Below are 17,160 nucleotides of genomic sequence, written 5' to 3'. Positions count from 1 at the left end.
GCAGCTCCAGGCCGGTGGCGCCGAGCAAGCGCCGGCCCAAACAGTGCCCGAAGCCGGCAGTTGCCAAACGTGGAGCCGGCCCGCGGTTCCCAGCCTCGCCCGCGGAGCGCCCAGCCCCGAGCTGCCTGCACCCGGGCTCCGGCCCCGCGCGCCGGTCCCTACTCTCGGGCCCCCCGGCTCTCGCGGCGCACCGCTCCCCGCCCGCCCGCTACGGTGCCTCAGGCCCGCGGCCGTCCGAGTCCGCAGCCCCGCTCCTCGCACCCGCGGACAATGCGCGCCCGGCCACGGGCCCGAGCGGGGCGAGGCGGCGGCGGCGGCGGCGGTGGCGGCGGGGCTGCGCGCGGGCCGGGCCGGGGCTTGGGCGGGCCGCGCGGCTCCGGTCGCCTCCTTCCCGGGCCTCGGCGCCACTCGCACTGCTTCGCTCCGCGCTCTCCCGGCGCTTCCCCAGCTTCTCTCTGCACGCTCCCGCCGTCCCTCTCTGCTCCCTGCCTCCCTCCTCCCTGCTGCCTCCCTCTCTCTCCTCCCTGCTGCCTCCCTCTCTCCCTCTCTCCTCCTTGCCCTGTCGCAATGAATAATACTCTGGCTTGGGGACTGGAATAAAACACACGCGCTCTGAAGCAGCCGCCCGCAGCAGCAGCAGCCGCCGCCGCCGCGCCGCCGCCGCCTGCAAAAGCGTCTCTGACATGGAAATGAATGACAGCTTACCTGATGCCAATCTTCATCAGACTGACACCGGCGTGACAACACAGCCTATACTTCCCAGCACTGCTCGGGACGTCAGCGGCACAGGGACCCGCCCCCCGGAGCCCCCCCCCCCCCTCACACACCTCCCCTCGCCCCACTCCCCCTCTCTCCCCACCCCCCTCGCCCCCACCCACTCCCGGCCCGGCGCTTCCAAGTCGGAGCCGCAGCTGGAGTGTCTCCCTCTACTGGAGGCTTTTCTGAGACGTCGGCGCGGGCCCGCTCCTGCTGCCGGGAGGCAGAACGGCGCTGGAGAGGAAGCCGCGGCCGGCGAGCCCGCCGCCGACGGAGGGACGCGGCGGACCCCCTCGGAACTGGGGACACCGCCCCCGCCACCCCCGCCATCCCCCCACCCCCACGCCACGTCCTCTCAGCACACCACCGAGGCCGACTGGCACGACCTCCTGGGCTCGGGGGATGGCGAGGAAGGGAAATTTTGCGTGCACCCCGAGAGAATTCCCCCGAAATCATGAAACTTAAAGCTGGCGAGGAATTCTTCCCTCCACCACCACTCCTCCCCCCCCAACCCCCACCCCATTCCTGCCTGATGGCCTCATTTTTATGATTGCATTTGAATAATTCTCATTACCCTGGCCCCAGAAAAGGTGCTCAGATGACACTCTGGTTAGTTATTCCTATTCTCAAGAGTTTTTTCTGCTGTGGGCTTCCTGGGGCGTTTGGCTCACCGAGGGGGAGACTGTAATGGGGTGGGGCAGAGGGAGAGATAAAAGGGTGCAGAGGCTTTGTCAGTAAATCACCTCTTTGCAAATGCCTGGCAAGCCTATTCTAAGCCACTGCTATTTTCATTCTAAATGTCCCAGAGTTCTGGGGGTCGGGGTGGTGTAATATAAAGGGAGCGACCAGCTGGGCCGTTTCAGCCTGGGCCTGCTGGGGTGGCTTCCTTCTACTTCAGGGAGGAAATTCACACTGGCGCCGTCTAAGAAGAGCAGTGCAAGCTTGCGTGGTCATACACGGCTTTCTTTCATTCCAAAAAGATTACAGTCCTACTAAGAGCCAGGCGTAGGCACCCAGCCACCTACAGATGCAGGCTTGCCTGCTTCCACAGCTTAGCACATGGCCCTCTGCATAAAGGGAAAAGAGAACCCCTTCCCCCTTGTCATTTGCTCCTTGCTCCCCATGGAGGAGCCGGTTCAGCCACAGTCAGGCAGCGATTGATCCTCTGACCCCAGAGCAGGCAGGGGGCCTGGATAAAGCCTAGACAAAGACACGGATGTAAGCAAGGAAAGCAGAAAGTGAAACCCAAGCAGGCCAGGTTTTCAGTAAAGAATCTGACCCAAGAAGTTGAAGGCTGCCCCTTCACTCTTTGCAGGCCTCTGGGTCACTCCTCATCTGCCTCCATTCTGGGCAAGGATGAGAGCTATTAGCATTCCATAGCTCAGAAGAGGCAGTTGAGACCTTTCCTGCATCATATCCCACATATACTAAATACTGTTTGTCCAGATCTCCCCAGTCCCCCCCCAATTCAACCTCCAAAGTTGCTTGCGGAAGAAAGTCTTCACTGAGAGCCCCCTTTATAGATGGAGTTGAATCCTCTCACCTTCACGTGGAACCTCCAAAGACTTCACTAGGTGGATTTATGTCACCCCAGCCTCTGATCTGTGGTCAGAGACTCTGGCTGCTGACAGCATAATCGCTATTATATATTATACATTGTATAATAATATAATAATAATGAATGCACTTGCCCTTTTTATGTAGTACAGAAGCGGCCAGATTCTCCAACCCAGAGGCTGGAGGTCAGGCTGCCATAAACTCTCTGAGGGAAGCCCTCTTCAGATACAGGAGGGGGAGGGGAGATCCATTTGCCCCTGGCCCGGACCCCTGGAGGGAAGGTTTTCTGTCTTTCTCCGGGCTCCTAGTGAGTTGCAGTAGCCTGCAGAGTCAGAGGGGAGAATCAGGCTGAATGTAAATACTTAACCCTATCAGAGAGGTGTCAGTGAGCCATAAATAGTACGGCAGGCAACAGCCATGCATCATGGATTCCCACTTGTCACACCCCTCATTTTCTGAAATCTAGTTCTGTGCCCAAATCTTTCTTGATACAGGAGATCCATTGCCATGAGCTGTTAATTTTTGGAGTCTTTTAAAATACTGTGATTCCTACTATTACCCTTTTGATGCCTTAAACTGCACATTGTAATTTAAAATAAATGTATCTTGCTTTAACTACATTTGTAATTTGGAAAAGCTTAAAAAATGATTACCTAAATGTAACCATCATTCCCATAATCATTCAAAGCAAATATTTGTCCTGCAACAACTGGAAGCTCAGCTGTGTGCCCGAGCTGAGGATAAAGAGCAGAAGCAAAGAAGTTCAAGTTACAGTTCCTGTCCTCAAGGAGCTTTCGCTCTAGCTAAGAAGGCAAAGCACCACTACATAGAACACTGAACAATAATAATACAGGAATCGAACAGACGACAAAAGCTAGTAAATACTTACTGAACACATGAATCACCGTGTCAAATTCCAGGAGTTCCATATCTCTACTTGCTGACAGAGCACAGAAGGGACAGAGTGGAAATCAAGTCTGTAGAATTCACTTCGCATACTCAACAGTCTGTCCCCCATCATGCTTCTGAGGATGAAGAAGAGGACGGAGAGGGGCCCACATGTCATGTAAGTCACCAACACATCAACATTGTGACCAAACAGGAGTTCCTCCCAATCCCAGTCATCACTCTTAAATGTTGGTGTTCCTACGGCTTGGTTCTGGGCCCTTTCTTGCTCTGTCTGCACGTGATTTGTCTTTAGGATAAGCAATTCACACCAGCCCGGATTGTCCCCTCTGAGCTGTGGACATGTACAATCAAGGGCCTAACTGAGTCCTATCATTATCAGCCTGTGAATAACATTTAAACTTGTCTGTATTAGTCTGCTCCGGGCACCATAACAAAGTACCACAGGGCAGGTAGCCTGAACAACAGACGTTTATTTTCTCACTGTTCTGGAGACTGCTAGTCCAAGATCAAGGTGCCAGGAGGATTGGTTCCTGGTGAGACCTCTCTTCCCGGCTTGCAATGGCACCTTCTTGCTGTGTCCTTACATGGCCTTTCCTCTGTGTGTACCAGAGGGAGAGAGTGATTTCTGATGTCTTTCTCTTCTTATAAGTGCACCATTCCTACTGGATTAGGGACCCCCTCTTATGACTTCATTTAACTTTCATTACCTCTTTAAAGTCTCCATCTCCAAATACAGTCACATTGGGAGTTAGAGCTTCAACATGTGAATCCGGGGGGGGGGGGGGGACAATTCAGTTCCACACACCAGTTCCCTCTATTCTCAACTTAATTATTTTTGGTGAATCTTGATTGTGAGTTCTTTGAGGATGGGAACAATACCTATTTCATCTTAGATTCCTTAGAACCTTGATATAGTGCTTAGTCCTGAAAACATTAAAGAAATACTTGTTGAACTGAATTGAATGGAACTTATTTCTCCATCATTGCCCTAGCCCAGTTGAGGGACTTATCACCAGTCACGTGCAATGTGAATATGTTGATGATTCCCTAATTGGGTCTAATGCCACCAATATCCCCAATATTTCCTATATACTATCACCAGACTGTTCTTCCTAAAACAAAGGTTGGATCACACCTTGGTATCTCCTCAAGAAACCACCACCCATAAGACTTAACCTACAAAAGGGGTGCCTGGGTGGCTCAGTTGGTTAAGCGTCTGTCTTTGGCTCAAGTCATGATCTCAGGGTCTTGGGATTGAGTCCCGCATCCATCAAGCTCCCTGCTCAGTGGGGAGCTTGCTTCTCCCTCTCCCTCTGCCTTTCCCCCTGCTTGTGCTTTCCCTCTCTCTCTCTCTCTCTCTCTCTCTGTCAAATAAATAAATAAAATCTTTAGGAAAAAAAAGATTTAGCCTAAAATGTTTATTGGGCCCCATAATAAAAAGAAGGGACTTGAATGCCATATTCCTTAGCATGGCATTGAAGTACCACCTCCTCATCTGGCCCCGATCTACCTTTCAGGCTAATCTCCTGTATCCCTGCCTACGCCTCCCATCACCACCTTCAGTGGCTCCCAGTGTTAGCCCACAGACTTCTTACACAAGAACCTTTGTGGAACTTCTTTATAGTTCTGGGTTCCTGGTTCCAATCCTGAAGAAAGTTGATCTGGATAAGGGCCTAGGAATCTGTTTTAAAAGCTGCTGCACGAAGAGAATGAGAAGACAAGCTGCAGAATGGGAAGAAATATTTACAAAAGACACATCTGATAAAGGCCTGTTATCAAAAAATAAAAAATAAAGAACTCTTAAAATTCAACATTAAGTAAATGAACAACCCAATTTAAAAATGGGAAAAAGAGGGCGCCTGGGTGGCTCAGTTGGTTAAGTGTCTGCCTTTGGCACAGGTCATGATCCCAGGGTCCTGGGATTGAGTCCTACATCAGGCTCTCTGCTCAGTGGGGCGCCTGTTCCTCCCTCTCCTCTTACTCCTCCCCCTGCTTGCGTGCTCTCTCTCTCTGTCAAATAAAAAAATAAAATCTTAAAAAAAAAAAGTGGGCAAAAGAACTGAACAGACAACTCACCAAAAGAAGATATAGAGATGGCAAGTAAGTATATGAAAAGACCCTCCGCATCATTCGTCATTAGGGAATCACAAAATAAAATAATAAGATGTCACTAACGCCTATTAGAATGGCCAAACCCCAAAACACTGACAACACTAAATGGTGAGAATATGGAGCCGCAGGAACTCTCATTCATTGCTGGTGGGAACACATAATGATATAGCTACTTTGGAAGACATTGTAGCAGTTTCTTACGAAACTCAGCATACTCTTACCATACGATCCAGCAATTGTACTCCTTGGTATTTACCCAAATGAATTAAAAACTTATGCCCATATAAAAACCTGCGCACAGAGGCTTACAGCAGCTTTATTCATAATTACCAGATCTTGGAAGCTACCAAGATTTCCTTCAGTAGATGAATGGATAAATAAACCATGGGTAATCCAGACAATGGAATATTATTCAGCACTGAAAAGAAATGAGCTACCACACCATGAGAGGACATAGCAGAACCTTAAATGCATATCACTCAATGAAAGAAGTCAATCTGAAGAGGCTAATCTAATGTACGATTCCAACTATGTGACATTCCATAAGAAGAAAAATCGCAGAGACAGTAAAAGGATCAGTGGTTGCCAGGGTTGTGAGGCAGGGCAGGGGATAAAAGGCAGAGCACAGAATGTCTCAGGGCAGCAAGTACTCTGTGCGATACTGTAATGGTGGATCCGTGTCCTACATTTGTCCAAATCCACGGGATGTACAGCACCAAGAGGGAACCCTCATGTAAACTATGAACTATGGGTAATGATGCGTCGATATAGGTTTGTCCATTACACCAAATACTCCACACTGGTGGGGGGTGTTGATCGTGGAGGAGGCTGTGCATGGCGCGGGGAAGGGGGGGTAGAAAGTACATGGGAAGTCTCGGAACTTTCTGCTCATTTTGCTGTGAACCAAAAATTGCTCAAAAAATAATAATAATAAAGTTTATTAATTAAAAAGAAAAAACCCCACTGCAATGGAGCGTTTTGGACACTTCCATTCCAGCCAGCCCTGGGTGGGGCTCCTGGAGGCCGGGACCATCGGTGCCCTCTCAGCCCTGCCTACTCTTGCTCACCCTCTTCTCTCAGCCTTGACTTCTAATTCCCTCTTTCCCTACCCACCCAAATCCCCTGTGCTGTTAAGACTTAGCTGAAATACCACCTTTCTTCAAAACTCACCCCCCCCCCCCCCCCCCCCCCGGCAGAGAACACTAGCTTTGGAGTCACATGGACCTGGCTCGAATCTCCACCCTGTCACAAGACAGCCACGTATCTGGGAAGTCATGGATACTCTCCAAGTCTCAGCTTCTGCCTTTATGAAATGAGGATGATAATAGTATCCAGCTCACGAGCCCATGGAGATTAGATAAAATAATGAAGGCAGACCTCAGCACGGTCCCCGGCACATGGGAGCCTCTCTAACAAATGGAGCCATTAGATTTAATAGCCCTTACCCAGGGCCTCGGCAGCACTTGCCTGTGCCTTTATTATAGTGCTTATTTAATTGGCCTGAGGAAGGGAGATATTGTTTACTGAGAATGCTGTGACAGGATCTGAGGGCTAGAAACACAGATAACGGGAGCAAGGAAAGGGAGGAAGGGGATGCTTACTCTTCTCCTAAGGCCTCCTTCCTGACCCTGAAACCAGGAAGAACTGTGGTATTGGGGGGAGAGTGGGTAGGGCCAAGCAAGGAAGACTGTTCCTGATGAAATGCCTCAAGGCACACCCCTTAGAGACGGGCTGGGGGGCCTGCACGATGTGAAAATGCATCTCCTGAAAGGTGGGCTCCAGGATTCTGCTCTGAGCTGGAATCTGGGATGTCTAGCCTCCTTGCCATATCTGATTCACTTTTTGGACCCTGAGAGAGCCTTTCCGCTCCCCCATTTCACTCCCACCCTCTGGAGCATGGGGGGTGCAACGTGTCCTCTGGGCACACGATAGGCAATTAATTGGGTCGGGTCTCTAACCGGCTTCTCTAATACAGGAGCAATATAGTCCCCAAAGCCTTTCAAAAAAAAACCCCATCTTTCTTATGGTAGTGATGTACATATTGGAAGTTTCTTCAAGCACTGCCCCCCACCCCCCCACACACACTCACTCTTTCACTCTCTCTCTCAAGGGAGCTACCCAGCCCTAACTCCAGATGAAAGGGTCTGTGGGAAGCAGGAAAGGAAAGAGAAGAGTTTTAAGTGATTCTGCAGCTCTTTCCAGTTTCTAGCAAGGGGTGGGCAGTATCACAGCCAGTTTGACGAAACTGAGAAAGAGGAATACTGAGAAAGAGAATATTTAGACTGTAAAATGCTATGATGATTTCCAAAAAGAGCCACTTGTGGGATATGGCATCCCAAGAGTTTGGCCACAGAAATCTGAGATAGGAAGGTATGAACCTGTGCCGACCCACACACCGTGGCCACTAGCCACGAGCAGCTACTAAGCACTCAAAATGCAGCTGGTCCAAACTGAGATGTGCCATAAGCGTAATCATCGATTTAGAAGACTTAGTGTAAAAAAAAAAGTAAAATATTTCATTAATAATTATTTTATATGTATTAGATGTCAAATTGATAATATTTTGGATACATTGAATTAAATTAAAATAGACTATTAAAAATTTTTTCACCTGTTTCTTTTACCTTTTTTAATAGGACTGCCAAAAAGTTTTAACCTACTATGTGACTTGCATTCTATTGTTATTGAAGTCTCTCCTCTGGGCTTTGTTTTTGTCTTGGTATAAACTATGTTTGGATGCTGAAATCTTTACCATTTATCACATATCACTCTGGCTCACCAGCTCTTCAATCTACTTTGCTTCCCAGCAGCACCACGCGGGACCGGCTGAGGGGTACTGGAGTGAGGGGAGGCCAGCAGGACATTCAGCGAATCTTCCCTCGGACTGCGGAAGGTGCTAGCACCATCCCTCCTCCGCCAGCAGGGTTCTGTGGGGTTTTGAAATGTCTGCTTCTCCAAAACAAAGACCTCTTCTCCTTGAAGACCTGTACTGAACCCTCGTCCCCCATCTCCTTCAGCCACCTCATCACCTTCACAGTTGTCACGCCTGCCATCACCGTGCTCTCCTTTGGCTCTATTCCTGTTCTTACCACATCACCATCACCTCCTCTCACAGAAGTGCCCTGCCTCCTTCTGCTCAGACACTGGACCATCTTCTCCCTGTCTCCAGGGATGAACTCTACCAGCATTTGTTGCCTCTGATGTGGCTTCCAACCTCTAAGCTTCCCTGAGCTGAGGATTTTACATGGCCATGCTCCCAACTTCATTCTGGCAGCCAGACTTACAGCAGCCAGACTGCAGGGCTCAGAGAACCAAGCAGCAACCCTGGAAAGGGGTGAGGCCACACCGCCTGCAGCAGCGGGTACTGTCTTACCACACCGCAAGGGCAGGGTGAGAAAGAGTGACCAAATGAAGGAACAAGATACCCAATGTACCCAGCACAGGGAGCATGGTTTGCTTAGCAAAGAAGAACAAAACAAAGTACCCACGATAATAACAGCTAATACGTATGGATAATTTGCTAGGTGCCAGACTCCAAGGTAGGTGCTCAAGGTGCACTGCCTAATCACATTCCCATGGTGTCCCCATGAGGCTGGGCTAAGGGAAGGAACTTATCACCAAGTAACAAGTGTGTGGACTCAGGCGGGCCGCCTCCAGGACCTACACTTGGAACCACTATGCTGCACTGCTTCCTCACAAACATCAACGTCCACACTCTCCTTCACGTGTTCATTCTCTGGTTTCCTCGTGCAGCATTCATACACTGATAGCCTCTAAGAAACGTATCGGCTCGTGGACTCCCATCCAGCATCTAGGCTGGCCAGGCACCTGCTAGGTCCTTGGGCTACAGAGATGAGTAAGTAAAGCACAATCTGAGAACTCAGGGATCTCAGGTTTTCAGTGACCAAGGGAGATGTAGGAAAGCCTAACTCTGTCTTCAGATCACACTGTTCTATAGGCAGAGAAACGGAGACCGGGCAGGAGGGGGAAGGATAAGGTCAAGCTCAAATCTCTTCTGCCTTAATGGGGCAAGGAAGAGTCAGCTTGCGTTGTCTAACCAAACAAGGGTTTGTCATCCAGCTCCACCCTTCCCTGGAGATTTTGCAAACACGCTGTGTCACTTCTTGGCCACAGGTCCTCTTGACAGACTCAGCATGTCTTCTTCTGCCTCCGTCCCCATTGGCTGCTCTCACAATGCACAGTGGGAATGTCAACATTCAAGTCAAAACTCATCCATTCGAGAAGCTCTACTTTATTCAGGACACTCATGTCCTGTATCCTTCTGAATTTGTGGGCTCACGTTTCCACTATGCTAGTATGCACTTGAATGCTGCTTTGTACATGTTCTTAAATTTCAAATATATAGGGGCGCCTGGGTAGCGCAGTCGTTAAGCGTCTGCCTTCGGCTCAGGGCGTGATCCCGGTGTTCCGGGACTGAGTCCTACATCAGGCTCCTCAGCTAGAAGCCTGCTTCTTCCTCTCGCTCTCCCCTGCTGTGTTCCCTCTCTCGCTGGCTGTCTCTCTGTCACATACATAAATAAAAAAATCTTTAAAAAAATTTTTTCAAATATATAGGTATTAACTCGCCAACCAGATTTTGAACTTCTTAAAGGCAAGGACTAATTTTTTTTTTTTAATATCACCTTCCCAATCTCCAAGCATTTGGTAGCAACCTCAGCCTATGTGAATTGCCTAATACTGATGGCTTGATCTACTGTGCTCAGACATAACCGTGTGTGTGTGTGTGTGTGTGTGTGTGTGAGAGAGAGAGAGAGAGAGAGCACGTGTGTATCTGTCTGTCTGTCTAAGCCAGCATGCACAGCAGGGGTGTTTGTGTGTACAAGTATCATGTGAGTATGTGTGGATGAATTCTCCAGCTATTGCAGTCATGGAAGCTTAGACACACAGCAGCACAATCCGTCAATTTCCAGACGTTATCTCTCATGATAATTTCCTGCCAAATCTTTGAGTTGCAATTAAGAAAGTAGATAATTTGAAACATTTTCCTCTGCATGTTGAGATGGATTATAATCCTAATTTGATAAAGACTCTTAATGACTCATTAGCCACCCTTGGCTTCTCCTCAGGTCATCCAACTTCCCAGGCGCGGGGAGGCAGCAGTGCTCAGGCCATTACATGTTATTGCTTTAGCAGCACTAAAACCAAAAGACACAACAAAGCCACAACGGTGCACCACAGCGCCACAGCCCTTGAATCCTCTTTTCTTTGACTCCTAGATTTGGGTCTTGGATTTTCTTTTCCTGGCTTTGAACAAAGCCTCTAATTTCCTGATGCCCCAAATGCTCTCCCTGGGGTCTCTGCACGCTGCCCAAGGTGGCACATACAATGCACTGCATGTCTCCCTCTGCGAAGTAGCAGAGGGAGACTCTGATCGCAAACTTCTGGCCCCTACCCTCACCACAATTTGTTTCCTAGGAAGTGATCCCCAAGTCCAAAGGGTAGGGTTCCTGGGAGCAAGGACTATTTCAAGTTGTTTACAGATGATAACCACATAATAGCCCCCTTTCTGCTTTGGCTGACCAGGGATCAGAAATCACAGAAGACGGGCACCTGGGTGGCTCAATCGGTTAAGTGTCTGCCTTCAGCTCAGGTCATGATCCTAGGACCCCCTGAATTGGGCTCCCTGCTCAGTGGGGAGCCTGCTTCTCCCTCTCCCTCTGCTGCTGCCCCTGCTTGTGCTCTCTTTGTCTCTCTCTCTGCCCCCGTCCCTGTCAAATAAAGAAATAATAATAATAAAAAAAAGAAAGCACAGAAGGTCTTTGAGGAGGTTACCCCACCCATTCATTTCTTTCTCTCCTGGCAGAGTGGCACCTTGTCCAGCCCCAGGCGTAAATAATTAAATTCTTCACGGAGTCGTGGTTTCCCTTGGGTCACCCACTCTAGAATTTAAGAACCCTGACTCTTGGAAAATTCTTACTCCTACATGGATTCATGTGGACATGTGTGCAGCATATACGGACACACACACTCATCAACAGCCAAACATCCACAGATGCACAGAGACAGAATGCGTACGTGTGCAAGGACTTCTTTGAATGGCCCTTGACCCTGAGATCTGGTAGGTGAGTAAGGAGGAGTGGGAGGCTTAGTCAAGCAGCAAACATATCTTTCTTGGACACCTACTACATGCCAGGCACTGTGCCAGGTGCTGGGGCACCATTTGGCACAAAGAGACTGGAGAAGCTTGTGATGATCAAACATAGTCTGACCAGTGGTGGCTGCGCTCGGAGTTGGAGCATGGGGGGGCGGCATCTGTAGTCCCCATCAGACTTTGGAGCTCAAATTCCCTTCCCATCTCTCCCCCATGTGTGTTCTTACCCCTGTCCCCTCTCTACTCTATCCCTGATATCTATAGGGTAGGCTTGGGTGAGATAAAAAGCCTCCACCCCCCCACCCCACTCCCGCCGTGCACATTCGATCAACGTGACAAATGCTCTCTGGGCAGGACCCCTGAGGCAGTCTTCGCTGCCACCCACCTCTCCTTCTTTCCCAATGAGTCCAGGGAGATCTGAGCGGAGGGGTGATGGATAGCCCTGTCTTATTGTTCCAGACTCCGAATCCAACAGGGGCCTGGGAGAGCTGTATAAATCAGAGCCTGGGCTGGGCTCTCACCAGCGTGAGGGCTCAACAAGAGGAATGGAAGGCGAGGGACCATAAAACTGTCTGTGGGCTAAGTCGTTTCATTTCAAGTCAGGGCCAGGGAGAGAAAATGTTGGTTCTTGGGAGACAGATTCATTTGAAGAGGATGGATAAGCTGGTGGAGGTCTGCATGTCTGCATGCTCAGAGAGAAGGAGGCTGAGGGAGGCCGGTCCCACAGGAGGGTACTGGATGAGTTGTCCCCTCATTCCCACCATCCAAGAGGGGTGGGGTATGCTCATGTCCCAAACTTTGATAAGGTTTGGAAAAATTAGTCTCTAGTGAAGAGAGATTTTCGTCCCAGATGGCTGATAAACCATAATTTTCCCTTCTTTGAGGAAGGAACAGCTGGGGGTTAAAAAAAAAAAAAAAAAAGGAAATGTGGGGCATTAGCTCTAACTGTGATGGAACCGGGATCAGATGGAGGCAGGGGCCATTCCCATTTCATTTACTGTAACTTGTATGAGTAGCTAGTGTGTGTCAGGCACTGTGCTCCGTGGTGGGGGCACAGAATCATGTGGCCCTGCTCTCAGGGAGCTCCCCATGTAGCGGGACCGACAGAGAGGCAGTCTCGTCAACCAAAGGCATGTAGTTCAGTATCCTTTGTCATAGCACCTGTGACAAATCATTGCATCTACTGATTGGCCTGTCATTGTCCCCTCATTAGACCAGAAGCTCCTTGAAAGGGGAAAGGGAAGGAACCAACATTTGAGTGCCAATGATAGGCTCCTGTCAGGCACTTTTTTCGAGTCATTGCACACCCACCAGAACACTTCATGGCGTATTTTATTATCCTCACTTTACGGATAAGAAGATTGAGGCTCTGAAAGGTTACTGCACTTGCCCAAGGCCAAAGTGAGCACGTGGGAGAGGTGGGACTCAACTCAAGTTGGTGTGTCCCCACACACTGCTCACAGGGTCTCACTCATATTGTGCCTTCAGCTCCTGAAGCCGTAGCCAACTCAGGAAGCTGTTGACTACGGGAGGGAGGGGCACAGCGCAGCGTGGGGCTAATGCTGGGTGGGTGGGTCAGGAAGACTTTGCAGAGGAAGGGATTACTGAACGGTTTTAAAGAACAAAATAGAATTTGCCAAAATGACAAAGAGATGAGAGTCAGTGTAGGTGGAAACATGTACAAATGAGGTGGAGGCATGAAATGGCGTCACGTGTGCTGGTCACCTACTCAAGAGCTCCCTGCCTCACCCACGACCTCCTTTGCCCTTGCCGCTTCAGGCCTAAGAAACGAGAGCTCAGCAGTGTGACCCAACGGGCTGTCTGTACTATGCAGTGCAGTATGTTTCTTTGGCTGTTATTGTTATCTTTCCTGGGACTAGATGATGAGATCCAGGTAGGATCCAGTCTACTTTATTCACAAGCATAATTCCAACAGCTACAATGGTGCCTGACTAATCTTGGAATGAGTGACAGAAGTGGACCAGGAAAAGGGGGTGTTTTCTACATCTCTGTCTTCCCATGAGGCTGGTATAATTGGGCCAGGCTAGGAGTCCCTCCTGTTTGGGGTCAGGGAAAACCATTTTAAGGCCACTTAGGCACTGAGATAGGACAAAAGGAGGTGAGGGTCCTTGAGCAGTTGGCAAACACCTTGAGCATATCTTTGACCCTTGGCGAAGGTCCTTGAGCAGTTGGCAAACACCAGCCGTACCTTCTCTGACTTCTCTGTTTCCTCCTCTCTAGTTAAGGAGCCAAAACTAGGATGTGAGCTCAGAGAAAGTGGCCACAGAACTGACCTTGGACCTGCCCCTAATCTTCAGCTTATGCTAACAGGATGAGTCTTTGTGGGGCAGAAGCCTGAGGAACACCAATATTTAAGGGACAACACAAGCAGAGGAGCCTACAAGGGAAACTGAGGAGAGCCGAGGGAGCTGTGAGACCCATAATGACACCCAGTTACCCACCCATCTTCTACAGCTTAGTGGCTATCACCCCACAGAAGTCTGTGGATCACCAGTCCAACTTCTAGAAATGACAAAGATATTACCAAGGACAAGAATGAAAGAGAAAAAAAAACCAGTGGGTTATAGAGTTTTCCAGTTTTTAAACAAAACAAAGAGGGAAGAGTGGTACTGGCTCAACAGAAAGAGGAAATCACAAGCCAAGGGCCTGTAGTGGGGGCTGATCCACTCTGCAGAGCCCCAAAACATTCAGCCCTCAGAGGTACTAAGTCCCATGGCCTTGAGGCCAGATACCTGGCTGGACAGGGGGCATTGGTAGGAAGTCTGTTTATAAAAGGGGTCCCCACTCTTTCCACCCAGCCTGTCAGCTATATTCCACTGTCCCCCAGTAAATGAGACTTTTTTTTTTCCTTTGGGGAAACTGAATAAGAACAATATTGGACTTGGGAACACCAAGTATGGTGGAGGGTGAATGAATTAAGGGGAGATCTGCATGCTGAACTGTGTGACTGTTAGTCCTTTCTCTGGCCTTGCTGGAAACTCCCCATCACCACCAACCAGTAGATTGGAAGGTTCTTCTTTGAAAAACTGAACAACTCCAGAGAGAACTCCAGTTACTGATATTTGAAGTTCCCTCAATAAAAAAACTCACTTTCCACATGATCACCCTATGTGAAGCCCACTAGTTAACAAACTCTGCCATTTATGTAATAAGCTTCCAAATCAACTTTCAGTGTCTCTTCCTTAAATATAAATAAGCAGTCAAGAATCAGCAGATACTTAAAAAAAGACTCAAAGTCGATAAAGGGAGACTGAAATAAACAGGAAAAAAAGATCTGAGGTGATAGGGATTTTGCAAGGAGGAATAAAAAAGTTCAAAAAGAGCAATAACATCAATTTAAGAAGATAAGAGGAAACTTTATATCCATAAAACAAGAAGGGATTACAATAAAGAGGAAAAAATCCTCTCTGAAATTAAAAATACATTAACATAAAAAAAACCTCATAAGATTTAGCAGACAAAGTTGAAGAAGACTTCCAAAGAGGGAAACAAAAGACAGAGGGAGAGAGAGATGAATAACAGGAGAGAAATAAAGGACATTAATCTCCTAATTAGCCCAGCACAAAGAATGAAAAAAAGACATCTACCAAAGCCCACCACCATCATCACTGTGATTTTATAAGATTGACATGCTGCCTACTGCACTAAGGTAGCCAGTTACTGTGATTTTAAATCGTGAGGGATAAGGAAAAGTTCCTACAATCTTCTAAGGAGAAAAAGAACCAGGTACAGGAAACAAGAATGAGAATATTAAACTTCTCCAAAAGCAGCAGCAGATGTTAAAAGATAACAGAGAAAGGACTTCTAAATTCTGAAAGAAAATATTTTTTAATCTAGAATTCTATACCCAAATAAATTATCAATCACACATCAGAGCAGTATAGAGATATTTTCAGAGAGGCAATGACTCAAGACAACTAGCTCTAAAGTACTCATTCTTAAGAAGTTATTGGAGATGGGTGCCAGGCGGGCTCAGTCAGCATGAGACACTTGATTCCGGGATTTTAAGTTCGAGTCCCACATTAGGCGTAGAGATTACTTAAAAATAAAATCTTTTAAAAAAGAGAAAAGAGTGGAATTTAGCAATTTAGTTTGATGATAATGTAATAACAAAGACAGGGAATTCAGGAAATAGGGACTCCAATATAACAAGGCAGTAAAGGAAATATTCAGAATGATGGTAAAGGGAAGCCTCAGAATAAAAGTTATGCAGTATTCCAATTCTAAGAGCAGCCAATCCAGATTGGAGCAGAAAAACAGAAGGTTCTTGTAGGAATGACTGTAAAGGGAAAAATGGAACAGATGGGTTTGAATGTATGCAATATAATATCAACAGGCATGCAGTTGAGTTGTTGGACCATTTGAAAACAATTAATTATAAGCACATTTGGGCATCAGGTCAATTAAAAAGGAGGCAATTATTAAGGCCAGGAAAAACAAAGAATTGTACAAAAGAGAATACATGATCACTGTGTACTACTTGACTCAAGAGTAAATAATATTTGCATAGTCATTAGTATATAAACACTAAATATCAATGTAACAAAAAAAAGTTTATGTTGGAGAGATAGAAGGAGGGGAAGTGCTGGGATGGCATTGGGGGGAAAAGGTATGGGAGAAACTAAGGTCTCATTCATCGAGGTAGAGAGTCAATATACAGTTTCTAAAATTGGTAAATCAAGAAATAGCAGTATAAGCATAGTATTTAGAAATATGGCAACATTTACAAATGAGAAATGAGCTGAAAGAGTTGAAGTTGACTGACGTGGGGAGGGACTTGGGAATGTGAAGGGCTGAGGCAAGGCAACTGCTGATTTCCAAACTGTGTATAAGCATTATTGGATTAAATTGAAAACCAAACTTTTGAAAAAGAGTCTCTGTGGCTCACATTCAGTCCAGCTTAGCTTCTTATGATATAAGATCAGATAATAATTTGGGGCCAAAGTTCTGGCTGAAATAAAAGATGCATTTTTATGTTAGTGTCTGCATATACCCTTTGGAGACCTGACATGGTGGTGAGTGAGTGGTCGATAGGCTTCAAAGATTAAGAAATCTGATCCTGACCTACAGTTGTGGACATTACAGGCAGTTCTCAAACATATCATATTTTATGTCTGAGCATGCTGGTCTCTCTGATTAGAATAAACAAACCTCCCAAGGCCCTAACAAGGTGAACTTCTCTTCAACCTTTAAAACTCTCCTAAGCTATCACCTCTTCTAGAAAGTCCTTCCTGATGTCTCCTCTCTGAAGAGTTACTTATTTACTCTTTCAGCCTACTTCTGAATCATCTGTGTCTACATCCAGCAAAGCATCCAAAACCCCATGATTCAGCTGGAAATAAGCTGCTTCTCCAGCCACTCTGTGACCCTCTCTACAGTCAGCAGCTTGTGCTAGTTATGCTGCAGGATAAACAACCACAAAATCTCAGTCACTCACCACACAAAGGTTTATCTCTCATCATGTTATATGTTGGCCGTGGCTCTGGCTCCACTTCATATCTTCTCTTTATGTGGGTCTTATTCTGGACATGCCATTCTCCTGGCAGACAGAAAAGAGAAAATGTGTGTGGGACCACAAAATGTTTCTAAAAGCCTCTGCTCAAAAGTGACCTATCACTCCTGCCTCATTTTCATTGGCCAAAGTAAGTCACATGATGAAGTCTGATGTCAATGGCACAGATAAGCATAATCCT

General features: G+C 47.5%; 1 protein-coding gene across 5 annotated transcripts in view; it reads right to left on the bottom strand.

Moving 5' to 3' along the window:
* Positions 1–16,952, bottom strand: part of PKNOX2 (PBX/knotted 1 homeobox 2) — a 272,005-nt gene extending 255,053 nt beyond the window's left edge. For 3 of the 5 annotated variants that reach the window (XM_026505481.4, XM_044386555.3, XM_044386554.3), the window contains exon 1: positions 706–801. The gene's annotated coding sequence lies outside the window, so the exon portion shown is untranslated. Of the gene's footprint in view, positions 1–705; positions 802–16,904 lie in introns of those variants that run through there. The other 2 variants (XM_057316694.1, XM_057316693.1) reach the window with 2 other exon arrangements.
* Positions 16,953–17,160: the final 208 nt, after the last annotated feature.

The sequence above is a fragment of the Ursus arctos genome, unplaced genomic scaffold (assembly GCF_023065955.2).
Source record: "Ursus arctos isolate Adak ecotype North America unplaced genomic scaffold, UrsArc2.0 scaffold_22, whole genome shotgun sequence".
NCBI lineage: Eukaryota > Metazoa > Chordata > Mammalia > Carnivora > Ursidae > Ursus > Ursus arctos.
The sequence above is the reverse complement of the archived record's forward strand: the minus strand, read 5'-3'. Positions and strand labels throughout refer to the sequence as shown.